This window comes from Empidonax traillii, unplaced genomic scaffold, assembly GCF_003031625.1.
Source record: "Empidonax traillii isolate 1590-97213 ecotype Southwest subspecies unplaced genomic scaffold, ASM303162v1 scaffold25:size3598162, whole genome shotgun sequence".
Lineage (NCBI taxonomy): Eukaryota > Metazoa > Chordata > Aves > Passeriformes > Tyrannidae > Empidonax > Empidonax traillii.
The window spans coordinates 1,618,877-1,637,653 of NW_020955218.1; the positions used below are offsets into that span (position 1 = coordinate 1,618,877).

At 45.2% G+C, this 18,777-nt stretch overlaps 1 protein-coding gene across 6 annotated transcripts in view; it reads left to right on the forward strand.

The window, feature by feature from the left end:
• The first annotated feature begins 9,645 nt into the window (after positions 1–9,645).
• The window catches only part of MICAL3 (microtubule associated monooxygenase, calponin and LIM domain containing 3), a 169,122-nt gene continuing 159,990 nt past the window's right edge, over positions 9,646–18,777 (forward strand). For 4 of the 6 annotated variants that reach the window (XM_027905472.1, XM_027905518.1, XM_027905480.1 and 1 more), the window contains exon 1: positions 9,648–9,931. The gene's annotated coding sequence lies outside the window, so the exon portion shown is untranslated. Of the gene's footprint in view, positions 9,932–18,777 lie in introns of all 6 variants that reach the window. The other 2 variants (XM_027905499.1, XM_027905509.1) reach the window with 2 other exon arrangements.

Below are 18,777 nucleotides of genomic sequence, written 5' to 3' on the forward strand. Positions count from 1 at the left end.
GGGGCTTAAATGGAGCCTCCCTCCCCAGGATCACTGGGCAGGAGGTGTAGGATGAGAGTTCCCACTGAGGCTGGTCAGGGTATTTAAGGTCTCAGGCCACTGGTGAGGGGAGCCTGACAAGGGCTTCTTAAGCTGCTCCAGGTGTTTCTAAGGTGATTAAGAACTATATAATGTAGTCATTATACTAATTAATAGACTTGCACAAGTGTCTTGATTTAGCTGAAAGTTACGTTTCCTGGATAGGGACATTTCAAGAATTAAAATTATCCTGAGTAATCTTGGATGTAAAGTTTATTGAGGGTTTTTTTGTTGTTGGGTTTTTGTGGTTTTGTTTGTTTGTTTGTTTTTAATTCTGAACATCAGCTTCTCTTTTCACAAAACAGAGAAAATAATTGTCATTGTCTTTCCTACCTGACACAAGGGTTATTAGTTTTGTACTTTCAGTTGTATTTATGGAGTGTTCTGATATATCTGAATGAAAAGAAATGGACAAGTGTAAAGCAAAGGAGCAAGAGTGCACTGCTCTATGCACTAGCAAAATAAAATTACTCAAGAGCAAAAGTAATGGAAATGAGATTCATGTATGAACTCTGACCAGAGCTTCAAGAATGGAAAATGGGGTGGGTTCTGCCAGAGACTGGAAACTTAATTTTTGCATTCAGGGATAGACAGCAGCTGCCCTTATGTTTCTTATGAAATGTATTAGTGAGCAAGCACTAGAAGGGAGGTAGACAGGGGAGGATGAGAGGTTGGCTGGAATACAAGAGTCATGAGGGTGGAGGTCACTGTAAACACAGCGAGGTTAAGTGAAATAAGGGCAGAAGGAGGTCATGGTGAATTTGAAAGGGAGAGTGGATGCACGGAGTGATGATAGCTCTGGAGACTGGAAACAAAACCTTAAATAGCTCAGATTTGTATTCAAGAGCACTTGTCCATGCCAGGCCTCTGCATCCCTCTTTCTGTGTCAAATTAAGCAGCAGTTAACATTCCCGATGTGTTGTGAGCTGCATGGAACAGTATGTCTATTCTGAGCTACCCTTACAAGATTGTCTCATTCCAAAAGGTGTGTTCACAAGAAGAAATTGAATACTAGAAAGATAGTAGGATAATTTTAGGAGATAGAATCACCGCATGCTAAATCCCCAAAGGAGCTGACTCTCTAAATAGTCTTAGCAGGGAAGCATACTCTGTAAATCATTACCAAAAGTTAGGCTGAAAGCATTAAAACACTTTGTATAATAAGCATGTAGTTTCTGCCTTGATCTTCCAAGCCACTGTGGTTTATTTTCCTAAGCTTGCTGTGATCAAAGCTGGTTCTTTGGTCTTGCTATTCATGTGACAGCTGAAGATTCAGACTGGTCAGAAATAGGACAATCATGGGACTAAATCTCCAGAGATGCTTGAATCATAGGGTTAAAAGAGGACTCTGAAGTACTTAATAGGCTGCCTACACATTGCTCAGCAAGTCAGAGGTTAACAAAGGACCTTATTATTTGAAAAGATAATTGAGGCTGAAAACAAGTCAACCATCCCACAGCTAAGCTGTGGAGATCATCAGTTCTTGTGAACAATAGCTGATGATGTTCGGGATTCAGTGAGTTAAGTGGTTAATCCTATACAGAAAGCTGCATCCATAATGGACTTTAAATAGGGGGAATCCACCCAATTTGACCCCTAGAGAATTGCTTCCTGCTATTATGCTGATGGATATGTCTATAAATATCATGGTAGCCATCAGCAGATAAAATCTTGCAGAGCTGAAAAGCCTCTCCCTATTAAATGATACACTGATCTCCCTGAAACAGCAGGGGTAATGAGCCACTGAAACCAATCCCCCTGCTCTCGCAGAGTGACTGTAGTCAAAGAGAAGCAAGACTCATATACTGTTTTTCTTCTTGATTTGGTGGAAAAAAGTCAATATATATTGTCAAAATATAATAAGAGTATAAACTATGTACCACTCCTTCCTTTTGCCCAGTCTTCTCCACCAGGCTGTTCCTTACATTCTGTATTGGTCACTCAGGCAGCAGCTCATCAGCCTTTTGCTGCAGTTTGTTCCAAGTTTGTCCTTCGCTGTTTGCATCCATCAGAGAGAGTCATCAGTCAGGACAATTTTTGGGCAAAGCTGCCTGAGCAGCAGCAGAGAATGCACCAGCAGGTTTGTGTATGTTCTCCAGCACAGGTACCAATGGGTGGCAGACAAACTTCAGCAACCAGTTCTGTTCATCCTCACCTATTTCAGTCATTTTTGCGAATTTAGTAAAAAAGACTCACCATCCTGGTTTTTGTTGTTGTTGTTTTGTTGGGTTTAATTTATTTTTTAGATTTTGTTTGTTTGGTTTTAAATATTATTTATTTATTTAAAGCTCAAAATCTTAAGGTTTTTAAGTCTACTGTGTTGTAATGCAAGGCCTGACTTGTGATTTTCTCCTCTCAGAGCTGTTGGTACTGCATACAGAGGGACACGCACATACACACATAGTAGCACACAGACTTCAACTCCTTCATTCTCACTCTCTGTACTGCCTGTGTGACATCTCCATGTCTACATGTGCATGCAGATTCAGGGCAAGCTTGCTACCTTTTTTGTGCTGGAACTAGCTCTCCTGGGATTTAGAGATGCCAGCCACAAAGGAGTTACACCATATCAAGTGGCTCTGATTTGTTTTCTGTATGTTTCTTTTCTGTGCTGTCCATTTGTTTCCCTTTGCTTTTCTTTCTCCATTTTGTTCCCTGGCTCTTTTCTCCTCCAGTGCTGACTTACCGCAAATTCCATAATTTCTCAGAACTGGGGACTGTGACTGGCAGTTGTGCTGGGCAAACTCCTGGACATCACTGTGGGACTTACCTGAAAAACTTGGAACAGGTGCTTTGCATGGCCTGACTGGCAACTGCTGCTGTTAGCAGTCCTCTTCCAGAGTTAATAAGGATCAAGGCAAGAAAGGCTAGAAGAAAGCAGGGATTCACAGTCTCCCCAGGCTCATGCCCATAGCTGTGTACAATGTTGGGATCCAGAAGGAAAGGGGATTATAAGGACAGAATGATCAGGGTAGTTTCCTCCTCTTTCCCTTCTCTGCATGGACCTTTCTGCTAAGACAAGAAAAAAAAAGGAACAGTGCAGGGACTTTATTTCTGGACTCGTCCATTCCTGCTTCATTGTCTTTGAGCGTGAGAGAGTCTTTTGTTTCAGAGACTCCAGAAGGAGTTAAAGTAAACTGGAACATGAGAGAAGGATCATGAGATTCACCAGCTCAGCCTGTCCCATTGGCTCTCACACTTGGGGCTGATGAGTTCAGTGACTCAAAGACATGGGCTGTCATTACCTCTGAAGAGCCAGTGTGCCAAGAGAAAATGATTCTGCTCCGTTTTTCAGCAGTATCAACAAAATTGTTTACCAAGTTCCAAATGGTTATATTTTTGGCATCCCTGCGGCCTGTTTTGGCCTGTTGAATGTTACTTATGAGTAAGGAGGAAAGAACTTGACTTGATACTCAATTATAAAGCAGAATTTCTATGGTTGACAGTTAAAGAAAAACAAAGCAAACCCAGTATTTTGTAAATCAACCTCACAGGATCTGCAGAGACAATAACTACAGAGCCCGCTGCTTTCAATTGCAGGGGTACGTCCTGGTTTTTAAAGTCATATCTCTGGTCTTGCAAAACACTGCAACTTGAGAAACCCAAATTCTTCACTTGTACACCTGACTGTAACTGGCCTGCTCAAAGTCATACAAGAGTGGAGAAGCTGCGAGGTGGGTGGGGTTTCTGTCACAGACAAACCTCCACTTTGTCCGTTGAGGCCATGGTTACCGTGACTCTGCTGTAATCTGTGCTCAGCAGCTGTGGCATCAGGACAGCCGTGGTTAGGTTTCCTGGAGGAAAGACAGAATTGCAGATGTTTCCAGGACCTGGTTGAAAAACTGGTCTCCTGTGGGGAGGAGCTGTACCCACCCTCAGTTTCTGCTGTCATGCTGCGTTAGGGGAGCCTCTGTCCTCGCTACTGTGCAGACACAGGCAGGGTTGAGATGCTGCAGGGCTGGAGCCTGCGCCTGGTGTCGAGGTAAAAAATGCTGTTAAGTGGATAACAGGGTGGAAGGTCTTGACTCATCCATGAAATCACATGTGACAGTGCCACAAGAGGTACACGTTCTTAAAACAGTCACGGAAAGACGGTGGTGCTGACTGCATAACTTGGGCTAGAAATAATAGCCATGGTCGCACTGGCCACTGCCTATGAAAGTGAATATGAAAAGGAATGGGAAGAGCCCAGAGGGCAACAACAGGGACATAAACAGTAGCCTAATAAACAATTCATGTCAAGGATTTGTACAGTGCTTCACTTACTCCAAGTGCTGTGAAAACATTAGCTGATAAACCTTAATTAATCATTCAGGTAATTAAATGAATGTGGAATGCAAATGGTTAGAGGAAGTTTGGAGCATGAAGGCTTCCTGAAATCATTAAATGATTTTTCTGTCTTTGATGGAAGGAAAAATTTCTTCCTTTAGGGTTTAAATGTGCTCACAGTGTGGGTGTTATTACAGTTTTAATAACCACCTGCTTAATTCCATGGGATGGGAGATTACACGCAGCCAAGAGTTTCTTGTTTGTTTGAGTAACTTTGGCAGTTTTATGGGCCTAAAAAAAGGAGAAATATCCCCAGCTCTGTGTTTCAGAGTGTGAATGATGACCAGCTTCAGGGGGAAATCTTGATCTTTTGACTTCTCACCAGTAGGATGGGCTGGGAGATAGGGTATTATTGCAGCATGACCTGTTGGTTTAACTTAAGCAGGAGGGAAGGATGAAGATGTGCTATCATTTGATGTACAGGAATCACTGAATGAATGTGACAAAAGTCACTGAGAATGTTGCAAGTGATAGCTAATTTTTTAATGGATTAATTCATCCCCCCACAATAACAAAACAGAATTCTTTGGCAAAGAATCAGTGCAACTTGATTTCTGCCTGTGGCATATTTAGGTTTGTGTTATCACCCACTGCCCACACTTGTGTTGCAGAAACTCCTGAGGGAACTTGTGAAGAGATGCGTTTTCAGTCAGCTGGCCTGAATCACTGCTTTGCTGATGAGCCCCTTAAGCTGCTGGAAACAGACCTGTTTCATGTCAGGCCAGTATAACCACAGACATGTAGGTCTGATTTCCTAAATTCAAAGACTGACTTATTGCACTGTTTAAGTTAGGTTTTCAATCTACCTGCAACCTGAGAACTCGGTATCTTAGGGCAGGTACAATACAAACAGTTGGTGCTGCAGATAAAGCCAACCACCTTCAAGAAAGACCTCACCTGCTTCTATGACTGCTAATTGCTCTGATACCTTTACTACCCTCCTTCAAAAAGACTACAAAAGTCTGTGTTTCCTTCTGACCTGGGACACTGTCAGTGTAAGCAGTGAAAGCTATCAGAGTTCTCCTCTTTTCTCTCCCTTTTCCTCTGTCTGGTTCCCCTGGGGACAGAAGATCCTGGCAGCTCAATCTACCCCAGGCGTTTGCCTTTTGTTTTCCTGTACTTTTCTCTTGGCACAATTCAGGCGTTTTAAGTGTTGTGCTTCCACAATCACATGCTAAAATATTTGCACAGCTGTCTGATGACAGAAAAGAGGAGAAATAGAAAATCCACTCTTCTATTATTTGAAAACAAAACAAAAGAAAAGAAACATCCAAACAACCAAACAGAGTTTAACATGAATTAATCATGTAAAATCTTCAGTTTCCTCTGCTCTTGTATAACAGACTCCTTGTTTACTTTGCCTGGTTCTCCCCATGTCCTTCACCTTCTTGTGCACATAAGCCCACATTTTCATGCTTCTCATCAAACGCCTGTGGGTTCAAACGCCCATGGGACTCCCTTGCCCACCTGTGTGCACTCACTTCAGCCTGTTCCTGCTGCACAGAAATAGGACCAACTCCTACAGGCTATAATCAGGCATTCTTCAGGCAAATCTCTGACTGAAGTCAGTGGAAGTTTTGGCAGAAGGACTGCAAAACTAATTACATTCCTCCCCCAAGTATATATATATATATATATATATATATAGGATGGTGATGAGAGATGAGAAAATACTGCCTAGAAAGAAAGTCCATTAATAAATGAGAAGTAGATGCTAGGAGGAACAGTTGATTGAATTATTTATAATGCTGTTATAAAATTGCTGAGTTGCTGAGCTTTCCAGAATCCATCAATAACATGCATGACCATAGCAGCGGTTAATAGGAGTATAGACAAGTAGGAGCAAGGATCTCCATGAAAATCAGGTGTGGAAATACTGTGAAAAAAGCTTAGCATATCCAAATCATTTAGCACAGAATCTATCCTGGTGTGGTGATAACATTACAATAGCCCTGAAAACTGATTGTGAGTTAATTTTACCAGCAGTGCAACAGAAAATTTCAAGCAAAAACTGTTTAAATGTGGGCCCATATTTTAAAAATAGAAAGCACAGACACTTCCAAACAAGCCTAGCTACAGATCCGAGTGAAAAAAATTTAAATTGTATTTAAAAAAACCTAGCTAGTGATACTAAGAGCAAAATGAACCTCAATGTTTGAAAGAATCAAATTTATCACTTTTTTTCTTTTTGTCAGAATTATTTAAGTAGTGATTGATGACACTAGAGCAGATATACTGCATTAGTTCCTTTGGTGCAATGAGTGGAAGATTCAAGTGTTCAAATCTTCAGCGGCTACAAGCACGAAAAGTGGAGAGGCCAACAATCTCTTTTTCAGCTTTGACATCTATAATTCACGTGCATGGACTGCACTCCCACTACCAACAATCTGCTCCCTTCCTACACACATAAACACACACTCCCTGTCTTTATCCTGCTCTCAGACCACACACGTCTCTGTCCAGTTTCTGCCCTTCACATCAGCCAGCCTCTTCCCTTGGAAGCATTTACGCCTCCTCTGAACTAAGGCCTCAGAGTGTTTTTCACCCTGGTCCACCAAGTTTGGGTTAGTTTTGGGTTTGGTTTTTTTTTTAAGGCTTTCTTGCTGTCCTCAGTCGGAGCTCCAGACAAAGCCTTCCTTTCTGTGAGGGAACTTCAGAACCAGGAATGTGGCCTGGACGTTTATGGACAAAGGAACATTCAATGTTTCCGCTCCTGTTGTCTCCTAATCATTAAGAAGAATGACTGTGCTGTGTCTTTAGCATTCCAGCTCATTTTATGAAGTCTGTGTCCTCCTGTGGACATACATTTAGGGTAGCTCTCCTTTTGTTTGTGGCTGGGACTGAAGTGTCCAGGCACAGGGATGTGGTCTCTCTGCACTGGTCAGGATCCAGCAGACGGAATGTCATTTCCAGCCCGTTAGCCTCTGAAATGTTCTGTTTGTGAAATTAGCTTGATGAGGCGAGTGATGAGAAGTTGGTGCTTATTAGCTGCTGTCATTTTTATACCCTCTTCTGTAAGTAATGGTACAGCAGCCCTTGTGATCCCATTAAATAGCTCTGGCTGCGGGAAGATAAAGCTGCAAATGGAAAAGGCTTCTCAGTGCTGCAGGCCAAGCCCAGCCACCTCCTCTCCCCTTCATTCCCCTGCTGCTTTCATACCCTCTGCTAGCCCAGCACTCTTCCTTCTCAGGATTGTCTTCTTCAGGGGACAGCTTTGAATGGCTTCATGCAATCACACCCAGAGGCACCAAGTCTTTTCCACTAAGCCAAGCGTAAAAATATCTGAGGGATGGGGCGGGGGAGGGAGTGTCAGCAAACAGATTTATTTAATTATATGTACCAAACAACGTTTTCCCTCTGTAAAACTGTGTGTCTCAGTTTCTGATCTTACCTCATTCTCATTTAAGATTACTGAAGAAGCAGCCGCAAAATGCCTGTGATAACTGGAACTTTTATAACATGCCTTCAGATGGTTTAGTAACCCCACATCTGCGTGGAACCGGATGCTCATAACTCTGGGTGGACTCATAACTAATTTTGAACAAGCCACTACACTAAGCCACTATGCAAGGAGGGAGGGTGTGTGTGGGAGTGTCTCTGTGTGTGGGGAGGGTGGTGCTGTTAAATCCAGCATCTTTAATATGCAGGCTCCAGACTTTCTGAGGCTGGGCCTAGGTGGATTTTCCTATTTTGCAGAGATGTTCTGCACTGCCAAGCCTAGTGGCATTGTCATGGCTATCATTGTATTTGGTGATGTTCTCCAAGTCCCACGTTTCAGAATCCTGTAAATGAAGCAGAAATTGAAGTTTTTTTCTAAACCAAATTAATTTCCGATCCTCATAGCATGTTGGAGAAAAGCTAGAAAACTCAGTCTGAAGGCAAAGACAAAAAGATTAGAGTTGTAATTGCTTTTAAAGCTTGAGTTTCTTTTTAGCCCACTCACAGTTTTTTAAATTTAATTCAAGTCTTTTAACCCTTCTGGCTGATCCTGTTGTTCTGCACTAGTCCAATCTCTGCTGATTCAGATTATATGAGGCAAAAAGATACTTAACCCCTTGTCATGATGTTTGGATTTTGGCATCTGGAGGCCTGTCCCTACCTAACAATTTGGGATGAGCCACTGTCACAGAGAGCTCAAACTAACTGAGTTGAATGTGAGGGCAGGAAATTTAGTTAAGAAAGCAGATGTGTGGGTTTTACTTGTGTGTTTGTTTTTGTCCACACCACCTACATGCACACAGAGCTGTGTTTGTCACTGGCATCCTGAGAGAGGAAATCCATTACCTTAAAAGAAGCACTTGGCTTTAAGAGAGAATAATAAGGAAAGCAACAAAGAACCATCAGCAACATTTTCTAAAGAAGATGAGATAAATAGTCTGTCTCATAAACAAGTGGTATTATTTAACTATCCAAGGAGTTGCTTTCCAAAACAAGGCTGAATTGTTCATTGTCCAGCAAAATAACTCCTGCTTCTGCAGCCCTGGCTGCTTCTCTGACTACAGCCCAGGGTCTCTGCTGCTGTGGACTGTCCTGCCTACCATTACTGATAATGTTTATGTCAACGTTATAACAAAAATAAATGCAAAACAGCAATATTAAGGCTCAGAAAAGATAACACCAAGACTTTTCAGTTGAGGGGACAGGAACAAAGGAATTCTGCCGGCCCCGAGCTTCCCCGTCGCTGTAATAGGGCCTCACAGACACACTTGTGCCTGGTTGTGTTGGCAGAGAAACACTTGGCAGAAAAATCCCCTTTTGCTGTGTCAACTGCTCATTCACCTGCTCACAGAGACAAGATTATATCGCTCTGTCCTAGCACTTCTTCAAACACTGCTGAGCGCGTGCTCGTGTTCACATGTTTACCAGAACAAGGTCTCTTTTCTCCTGTTTTCACAAGACATGGTATTTCCCAGAGGAAGCCAGCGGCTCTCCCGGGGTTATGCCAGCTTTCCTTTACTATGCAAACAAGGTTTAAAGATGCTGTAGAGCTCTGTGAGTGGAGTAACTAAGGCGGGGGGAGGGGGGAGGAAGGAGGAGGGTACGTATGGGGGGTGTGAGGGAAATACCTTCTCTATTAAACAGTTTTTTTAAAGAAATGTGTGGATTACCCAGGTCAGAGGAATCCTCAAAGGAGGAGGAAATACACACACTCGATGCTCCCATTGCCGCCGCCTTAGGAAGCCACGGGGGACCACTGCTCCGTTACTGTGGCAACAGTGACGAATTGGCAGCCAGACCCATCATCACACAGCCTCCCCGAGACCCTGCGAGATGCTCTGGGAAAGACTTGCAGAAGGCGATTTCCATCTGAGACCCCCTTTTCTTTTAAATTTTGGCTTTACCTGGCGAGCCTAGAGAGAGAGAAGATTGTTAGTACGAGCCCTCCAAGGAGAAACCCGTGTGGGGGCAGGGCGAGGGGGCTCTAATTTAGATGGCAGCCCTTGCAGAGGCGGGCGAACTATGAGCACCTGTCGGGGAGGAGTTGACTCATGTGGGAAGAAGGTCACTTACTCAGCCTTGCTCTGTGAGTACTGACCCAGCCGGCCTCTCGTACCTTCTGCTGCAAATGTTATCTATTGTTTGTCATTAGCTATCAAATTCTCGGGGTTCTTGTGCCTAAGGAAAGGGATTTTCTTGTGTGCTGGCTCTAGGCTTCACGCAAAATCCATGAATGCACTGCTGGCTTTCTGTCCTAGGCGTGAATTCCTGCAGGAGCTGCAGCCTCACCCGTCGGCAGCAGGTTTCTCACGGCAAGCTCGATGAGATCTGCAGTTTGCAGCGAGCACTGCACAATCTGTACCGTAATACCAGGTTTTGTGCTCTAGCCAGCTAATACAGTACTATATCAGCTTTTCATTTCATTCACCGTTCCAGCCTTTGTTAGACAAGCTAACTTATTTGTTTTTGCTGAGATTAAGAATTTAAGCAGTAAGTAAATCAAATGCTTGAACAGGTGCAGAAAGATTGCCCTATGTAGGATAGAGTTACAAGCAATTTCATTCCAGTGAGATAAACAGATGCACCAGCTAAACTGCTGATAAAAAGAATTATTACATTGGCAAAGATCAACCACGCTCCACTGTACCACATGGATGTCGTAGCCAAGCACACAGACAGTAACCGTGGGTGAAATCAATCTAGCATGGCTAACAATAGACATCTATAAATGTAATCATGTTACAGAGCAGTATGATCATCAGTTTTTAATTCTGTCCTGAAAAATGTCCTAGAGATCTGTGAAAATAATATGCTGCTTTGTGAAAAAATAATGCTTCAAAAAAAAAAAAAAGATATTTTGTACACCATAGATCTGAAATCTTGATCAACCTTCAGCCTGGTCACATGAAAGCCAAGGAGATTTTTTTTTTTTTTCCTCCAGATGAATTTGGTGCTTGTTCTGTTCCTTGGCCAGACGGCAGCACTAGGGCATCTCTGGCTGTAATCTCATTAAGACTATTAGGCTGTGATTGTGCTTGTGCTCTTGCTGGCATGGATTTAGGCAGACAAATGATCCTCAGAGCTCTCACAGTTGAGAGGAGATGGGGTACGTTCTTTCTCACGAGGTTTGAAAATCTTACAACCTCGACTTTGGAAAGGCACTGTTTGCAAACCATCTGGGAAGGCAAATAGGGACAGGTCCACTCAGCCCAGGCACAGAAGGGCAGTTTATGAACACGGCTACTGTTCGTGTAATGGGAGTCACGTGTGTGAGTGCCCTGTACAATAACGGCCGAACACACTCCCCTCAGTGTGTAAATAGCATAAAGCTGTGCCTGTGTGAGTGTTGGCATGAGAGGCTGGGCTACTACAGGAAAAAACAAAACAAAACAAAACCAGAAATTAATTATTTGTTCATTTTTCCATCCACAGAACCAGTCCTGTGTTCTGCTTTGTCCCGCCTGTTATACCAACACAATCATAGTAGCTTTTGTTTTGTTGCACTGTTTGACTGAACTGAAAAATATTTTGGTGATATTTCTGGATGTTTTCTGGAGTCAGATATAACGTCTTTTCATTCAGTTTTAGCCCATTACTCTTCATTACTATTCCTGGGGACACTGTAAATACCTGTTCTTCCTCTTCTGCATTCCTGCATCATTCGTATATTGGTAGATAGCTCTGTTCCTCGGCAGCAGTGGAGCTTAAATACTTCTGGATGTAGCTGCATTTCCAGCCCCCTCTGTGACCCCTGCACATGTGGATCTCCTGCACATAAACCCACACCGGTTGATGTCATTCGCGCATGAGCCTTGGGAAGCGGTCTGTGCTGAATGAGTGCCAGTGTACCACACAGTTCATAAATATGTAAAAGTAATGGGCCCTATCCCAACAAGCTTAGATTCAGAAACGTTTAGCAGATGTTCTGGCAGTGGGGGAGGAAAACAGGAGATGAATAAATACAATACTGCAATAGCAAATACTTTGTTGATGAAGCTGCACATAAATTAGAATGACAAACACACCCTTAGCAGGACTTTGACCTATCCGTAAAACAACATCAACATGTTTTATTAATAGTAGTTTCACGTTCTCAGGATCAATAAAGTGACTTCATTGATTTACTTTTCCCTTTTTATTAATACCTCTCTAAACAGTGATGAATTTGGATGGAACATAGGTAGGGTCTCTTTTACAGCTTGTCAAAGGACAATTCCAGTAGTACTACTAAAGCAATAAGGTTCTTAACCAGCACAATGGAGCCTTTTGCTAAAGAGAACCCAACCATGGTTAAGAGTTTGTCCCATACCTGTTTGAGATTTGGGCCTGTCAGTTTTTTCTAGACCACACCACAAGGGAGCTGCTCTATGCACTTGGTTAAAGGAGTAAAAAGCTGTTGCTTTAAAAGCAAGTATAGGAAACGCAGCTCAGGCTGTCCATTAATCCAAACTCCAAATAGTAAACATGCCTTTTAGACCTTAATGCATGCTACATGGACTAAACCAGTCTCAGCTTTACAGGCAGCTCTTGTATGGAATTTTATGGCCTGAATTAGATGAAGAACCAATGAAGTGTCTCAATGACGACCTTGAAGGACTTTTGCTTGCATTTCGCCATGGTATATTTAAATCCGTTCATTTTGGTGAGTACAAGGAAATGCTGTACTTCTGATTTTTTGATTAATGTATTAATTGCATAGTATGACAACAGTCTAGTAGTACTTCATCTGGGTATTGTCTTCTTGCATATCTATATTTTCTTCATTGGCAAGCACTTTTTTTACTGCTTTGGCTGATTCTGCACCTCTTCACACACTTGAGCTGTTCTTTCTAAAGGAAGCATGAAGTGAAACTCAGCTGGGCTACTCTTCCCAGCCCTTAGCATAATGTACAGTTTTGGAAGGGAGTTTTCTGCCCTTGTGTAGCCTTTGTTCTGGGTTACTTCTACTTAAAACTTTACAGTATAGTGAAGTGAAAGTTGTGTGTTTCTCATCACCTTCTCATATGCCCACAGTCCTGAGTCATAGCAGCAAATCCAGCTGCTATTTTGTATGTTACTGCTTGGAAAAATCTGAGAACAAGTGAAATTGTCTGTGGTGTGTATGCACAGACCCAGAGCCTCTCTTATTCCTACAAGGTTTCCAAGTACTAAAGTCTATACTGAACACTCAGCAGATTTGCATGTACAAACTTTCTTTATTGGTTCCTATTTGAAAGCTTATTTTCTCAGTGTGGAGGGTTAGAGACATTTTTCTATGTGATCAAAATTTACTGTCTCTGATGGGCCATCTTTTTATTTCCCTCTTTAGCTGCATAAGTTTATCTAGAGAAGTTTCTACTTTTTCTTAGTGACCCAATTGGTAGGTTTTTTTCAAGTAAATTAGATTTGTATTTGTCTTCTTGTAACAAAACATCAACAGCAATTTATTTGGAACTCAGGTCCCACCCCAGCACACAACATCAGTCCAGATTAGTGTGTGCATGGGTGTTCAGGGGTGGTGGAAGAGGCATAATTTCATAAATATTATAACTATTCAAATGCCTGTGCAGTGAATAATCACTTGCAACAGGAGAATGCTGGGTGGTTGGTAACTTCTACCTTGCATTTCAAACACAGGTAGAATACCTATGTTATTGCTTAGCAACTCAGTGCTGTGTTTCCTCCAGAACTGGACAATTCTTCCTGCTAACAGTTGCAAAGACAGCAGATTTTAAGACTTCTCTAGACTAGACTAGTCCTTCAGTTTCTTCTGGAAACTGTTCATCTTTTGGAAGTGCTCCGCTGCTGATTTGTACAAGATTACTTTTACATTAAAAAAAAAAAAAATGGCTCTAGCTGTCCAAGTAAATGTGAGCACGAGAAAACAAGACTATAACTCATCAAGGAGATCCCCGATCAAACTGCTTCCAGCAGGTGGTAATTTAAATACAGTGACTTTTAACAGAAACATTTGCATACAGGAGATAAGAGTTCCTGTCAACGGAGGTGCTTCAGTAGAGCTCTGGTTTCATGTTGTGGCCTTGACTTTTACAAATACCGTTGTATAAAGTAAAAAAAATACAAACAACCCTCTTGCACTGTAAATGTATAAGATGTATAAACAGGAGGGATGTTTGCAGAATACACCAAGTACTCCTTCCATTCTGCATCACACTGGTAAGGCCTCAACTGGGAACACGCTGCATGCTGTTCCTGCCCAGAGAAATTCAGGAAAGACATGGACTACAGTGAGAGCCACCAAAGGGGAACACCATGAATCAACAGTCTCACAATCTAAACCAGGCAGACAGGCAAGAAGAAATGGAGTTTCAGATCTGGGGAATGTAGTAAGGAGCGACAAGAGAAATCTTCATGCTTCTAAAAGGCTGTAGCAGGAGTAAGAGGAACAAATGTTTTCTTTCAATTGGGTAGGATGAGAACTAGATGTAAATTGTGGTTGAAAAGATCCAGGTTAATCATTAGGGAAAACTTTTTTTAAAGGCAAAATGAGTGAATTGTGAGAAAAGAACATCTTGCCTGGATAGACTGTGGTGTCTGCAGCACTGGGGAGGTCTTTAAGGGGTGAAACAGATGGGGCAGAAATGCTTTTGCAGGGATGGAGTTAGATGACCTCTCAGTATCCTTTCCAGTGCTGTAGTTTGGTGATCGCCTTCTTGTTGGAAAATCCAGTTGCTGCGTTTTTCCTTGCTAATTCCAGATGTGGGGACTCTGCCCTGGGACAGTATGCTTCCAGTGGAATTTGCTGTTCTTGGTTTTTAAAGACATTACAAATTCCCACAGGAGCAGTCATGCACCTGGCAAGTCCTGAGCCTTGGAAGGTTGTCAGAATAGAATTTAAGATTCCCTGGCTATTTTTACTGTGAAAATAGCTTTGATATCGTAGAGATACCAAAAACTTTCTTCAGTTTTCTTCTGTAATTTCTCTCCCTTGCTATGCTCCTCGGAGCAACACCTGGCTCTTATGAACCTTCAGTAATTTCTTCTAGAAACAGAATACGTAAAAAAAGCAGGCCTTATTTTGCCACACAGACTTTTCAAGAGGGGACACTCTATTATAATCTGACTTTATTTTGAACAGTAGCAGCTCACCTCCTTTAAAGACCTCAATCTTGAACCACAGTATTTTCCCTGGGCTGGTTTGGGATTGCTTCCTCAACAGCTGCTGTGCTTACTAGCGGTCACTTCTGGAGTGCCAACACCCAGTTTTTACAGAGCTTGCAGGCACGAATTCACAGGGAGTCAATCACTGCTTGGCTGGGGCGAGGTGACTTACCCAGCCCAGTGCAAACCAGCAGTTCTGTAAAGCCCTCAGGGAAATGCAGTGGTGGACTTCCCTTGCCCATCACCAGTCTGGAACATCAAGCTTCTACCAGGCTGTGATGCAGGATTTCAGCTGCCTTAACTTGCTTTTATTTTGCAAAATAGCCCATTTTGTACCGCTGTTGCAGTTTTTATGAGTGTGCTTTATGAGCCTTAAGTTCTATACGGTACTGCCTGCCACCCTCCTCCCACTCTGAGCACCACGTGCATGCACTGAAAAGGGACATGCAGAGGCAGTACAGTGCTTTGTTTTTCCTTTGGTTCTACTTGTTTAAACCCTTCCTCTTACAGTGCATTGTGAAAACTTCTCTGGGAATCCAACAGCATAATGATGCAAATAACCCTGTCATATGACTAAGCCTCTCTGGTGCTGGATTCCAAAATATTGAGCCAAGATGTACAAGTCTTGCTGTGGATGCCATAGGCAGCCTCCTGCTAGAGTGCAGATGGCTCTCCAGTTCCCTAATGGGAATTGTTTGGGTCCTTATTAGCACTTTACAAAGATTACTGTTAAACTGCCAGCCCTCCTCCTGACTGTTCGGAGCGCTCAGCCAGTAATCACTGCACACACTGTGAGAGCATTTTAAAACGTCTCCCAAATCACTTTGTGTAAACCTACTCCTCAGTCTGCTTTCATTTTTCGGTAATCTAACACATCCTCAACCTGCAGCTTTGCCGAGGAGGACACCTTGATATATTGGTTATGAACAGGTAGAAGCTGCTGCCTCACCTGCAAAGAACTGCTCTGTCAGTGACCTTCCCTGATTTCCAAGGGGGAAAATCCCCCGACTGTTGCTACCCTTTGGTTCTTGTATGGGCATGACTTTGTGCATCTGCTCAGGTAAGGACAGGTGTCCTTGCCAGATATTCCAGCACGTAAGCTGAATCAGCAGGCTGAGGCTCTCCAGTGATTGCAACCAGTAGCTCTAATTTCTATGCTCATGGAAACTCCATCAGTAAACAGGGTGGGTTGAGCCAAGTTTAGATCAGCTAAAGGCTTTCCTCCATCTGTTCTCAGACATGGATATAGACAGTGAATTGGGAATTGTGCACTTCTGGCTGATATTTGTCACACCACACTGTAGTAAGAATTTGCTCAGCCGTATCATGAACTCATTTTATGCATCTCTTATGAATGATGTCTGTTTGGTGTATCTGTTTGGTGTTTTATCATGTGGTCTTGCAGTATCTGACTGCTTTTCACAGCTGCCAAAATCCCTAATAGACTGTAGAGACCAAAACTTCTCTTCAGGTGGGGTTGTGAGACTGTGGCTTTGGTACCAGCAACATTGGGACTGTGTGGTTCTGGATGTGAAAGGTGTTTGAATTATCTCTGCTGAAGAAGCCTATTTGAAGGAAGACTGGTGTACTTATTTCTGTTGCTATTTTCCTGGGTTTGTGCTTGATTCCTAATCCCTGCATCATGGACGGTGCTGTGTTGGTTTGCATTCCTGCTCCATTCTGGTGCTCGCTGCCTGGTTCCCTCGCCTGAAGGGCTCAAGGGCAGTCTCAGCTGAGTGTGGCCAGGGCAGCACAAGCGTGTGCACTGCTTGTACACGCTGAAGTGCACAGGTTGGAAGGACACGTTTATATATGAACAGCATACAAACATACGTGTGTATCTTTGGGCAGCCGTGACCGTGCTCCTCCTGCCTGCTGGATCAGGTGGGAACCAGGGGCTTCTGAGAGCAAATGAAAAGGGAGATGTTGCATACTTACACCTGTGATCCTACATGCACACTAAACACTTCCGTGCTCCTCTCAGCACTCTCCTGGAGACCAGGGCTCTGTCGTTTCCCTGTGCAGCCCGTGCCAGCACCGTCACCTCAGTGTCACCCGAGGGATTAGGCAATATCTGGGTCTCCCAAGCTGACTCGATTAGCAGGAGACAAGGACAATGGGAGCAGAGCAGCATTCACCTTCTGTAACACTGCTCCAGGAGCCTTTTCCCGAGCGCATCGGGGTCCCAGCAGGACAGGTTGCTACGAGCACCGCTCCGAGCTTCTCCCCAGCCAGCCCCGACCCTACGAATGTACTTCGTCCTTTCTCGAGACGATTTTACAAGCGCCTCGCCGGCTGTTTCTTAGGTCTGATTTGCCGCCTTTCCCCCTTTTGCGGGTCGCTCGGGTGCCGTGTCCCGGCTCCATCGGCGCCTCCCTCACGCGTCCCGCGCTCCCAGAGCACAAGGCGCGACCCCGTCCCCCCGGCCCTGTGTGTGTGTGTTAAACGGTCGGCGCCTCGCCCCGCCCCCTTTTTTCATCTCCTCCAATCCCCGCCCGGCCTGTTGCGATTCGAGCCCTGGGAGCGAACCACTGCCGCGGGGAGCGGGGGGGAGCAGCGGGACCGCGGAGGGGCTGTGGTGGGAGGAGGGGAGAACCGCGTGGCGGCGGGGAGAACAGCCCGCGTTGGCCGCCACCACTTGTTGCCTTCCCGTTGTCGTCGCTCTCCTCCGCTCCTCTTCGCCGCGTACCCAGGGGCTGGAGCCGCCGCTTTCCGCCGCCCTCCCCCTTTTTTCCCTCCGTGCGCCGCTCCGAGGGAGGGGCGGGGCGGGGAGGGGTGGGGTGGGGCCTTTGCCCGCGCGCGCCGGGGCGGGCGGGGCCAGGGGCGCGCGAGCTGCCAAGGTGCGCGCGCGCCGCCGCAGCCGCCCCTCCCGCGGCGGGCAGGGACGGGCAGGGACGGGCCGGTCCCGCCGCGCTCCAGCCCCGGCGGCGGCAGCAACAGCATGAGCGGCATGAGGCCAAGGCAAGTGACCCCCGGCGGGGCTGCGGGGATCGTCCGTTTCGCGCCTCGGCACCGCCCGGGGGAGCGGCCCCGGCGCGGCGGAGCGCGGTGTGTGCGCGGCGCGGGGAGCGGCGGCAGCGGCCGCGGCGGGCACGGGGCGGCGGGCACAGGGCACCGCCGCGGACGGGGACGCGACCCCCGCGGGCGATCCGGGCCGGCGCCGTGACCCGCTTACACGGCTCGGGCAGAGGCACCTCGCGGCTCGTCCCCGAGTGCCGGCGGAGGAGGAGCAGGAGCGGCGCTGCGGGGGCTGCCCCTGCTCTCGGACGGCCGCCGGTGCCGCTCGGCCTCACCGCCCGCAGCGCCGGTGACCCGCGGCACGGCAGCCTCGGGGTCACGAAGTGCCGCTGGTGCTTCCGTCGTCAGAGGGCTTATGGCACCCCTACGTGAGGCACCGCATACACCGCCCGCGGCTCGCACAGGCTGCTGCTTGTCTCGCCTTCAGCCTCTTTATTGTTATCTCAGATAAGTGCAGAGCAAGGGTTTGTAATGCCTGCGTGTCTGTTCCTTTAGTTTAGTTATTGTGTTATGGTGCGGGCTTAATCTCTGCAGGATGTCGTCCTAAGACGTGTTTAAGGGTGTTTAGTACTTAGCTGCTTCTAAACGCAGGCTTCCTTCTCATACAATAATAACCTGCTTATCCATTCACTGCAGTAACTTAACTCTATATTCTGAAGAAGTCCTCTCTTACCTCATGCAGTCATCCATTTGAGGTTAGTGCTCGGGAGCAGTTGGAAAGGATTCTTCCATCTCGACAAAAGTTACTGTCAAGTCTGACGTGACAAAAATTGCTGCTTTCTTTGTTCATCCTGTTGTACTGCTTTGAAAGTT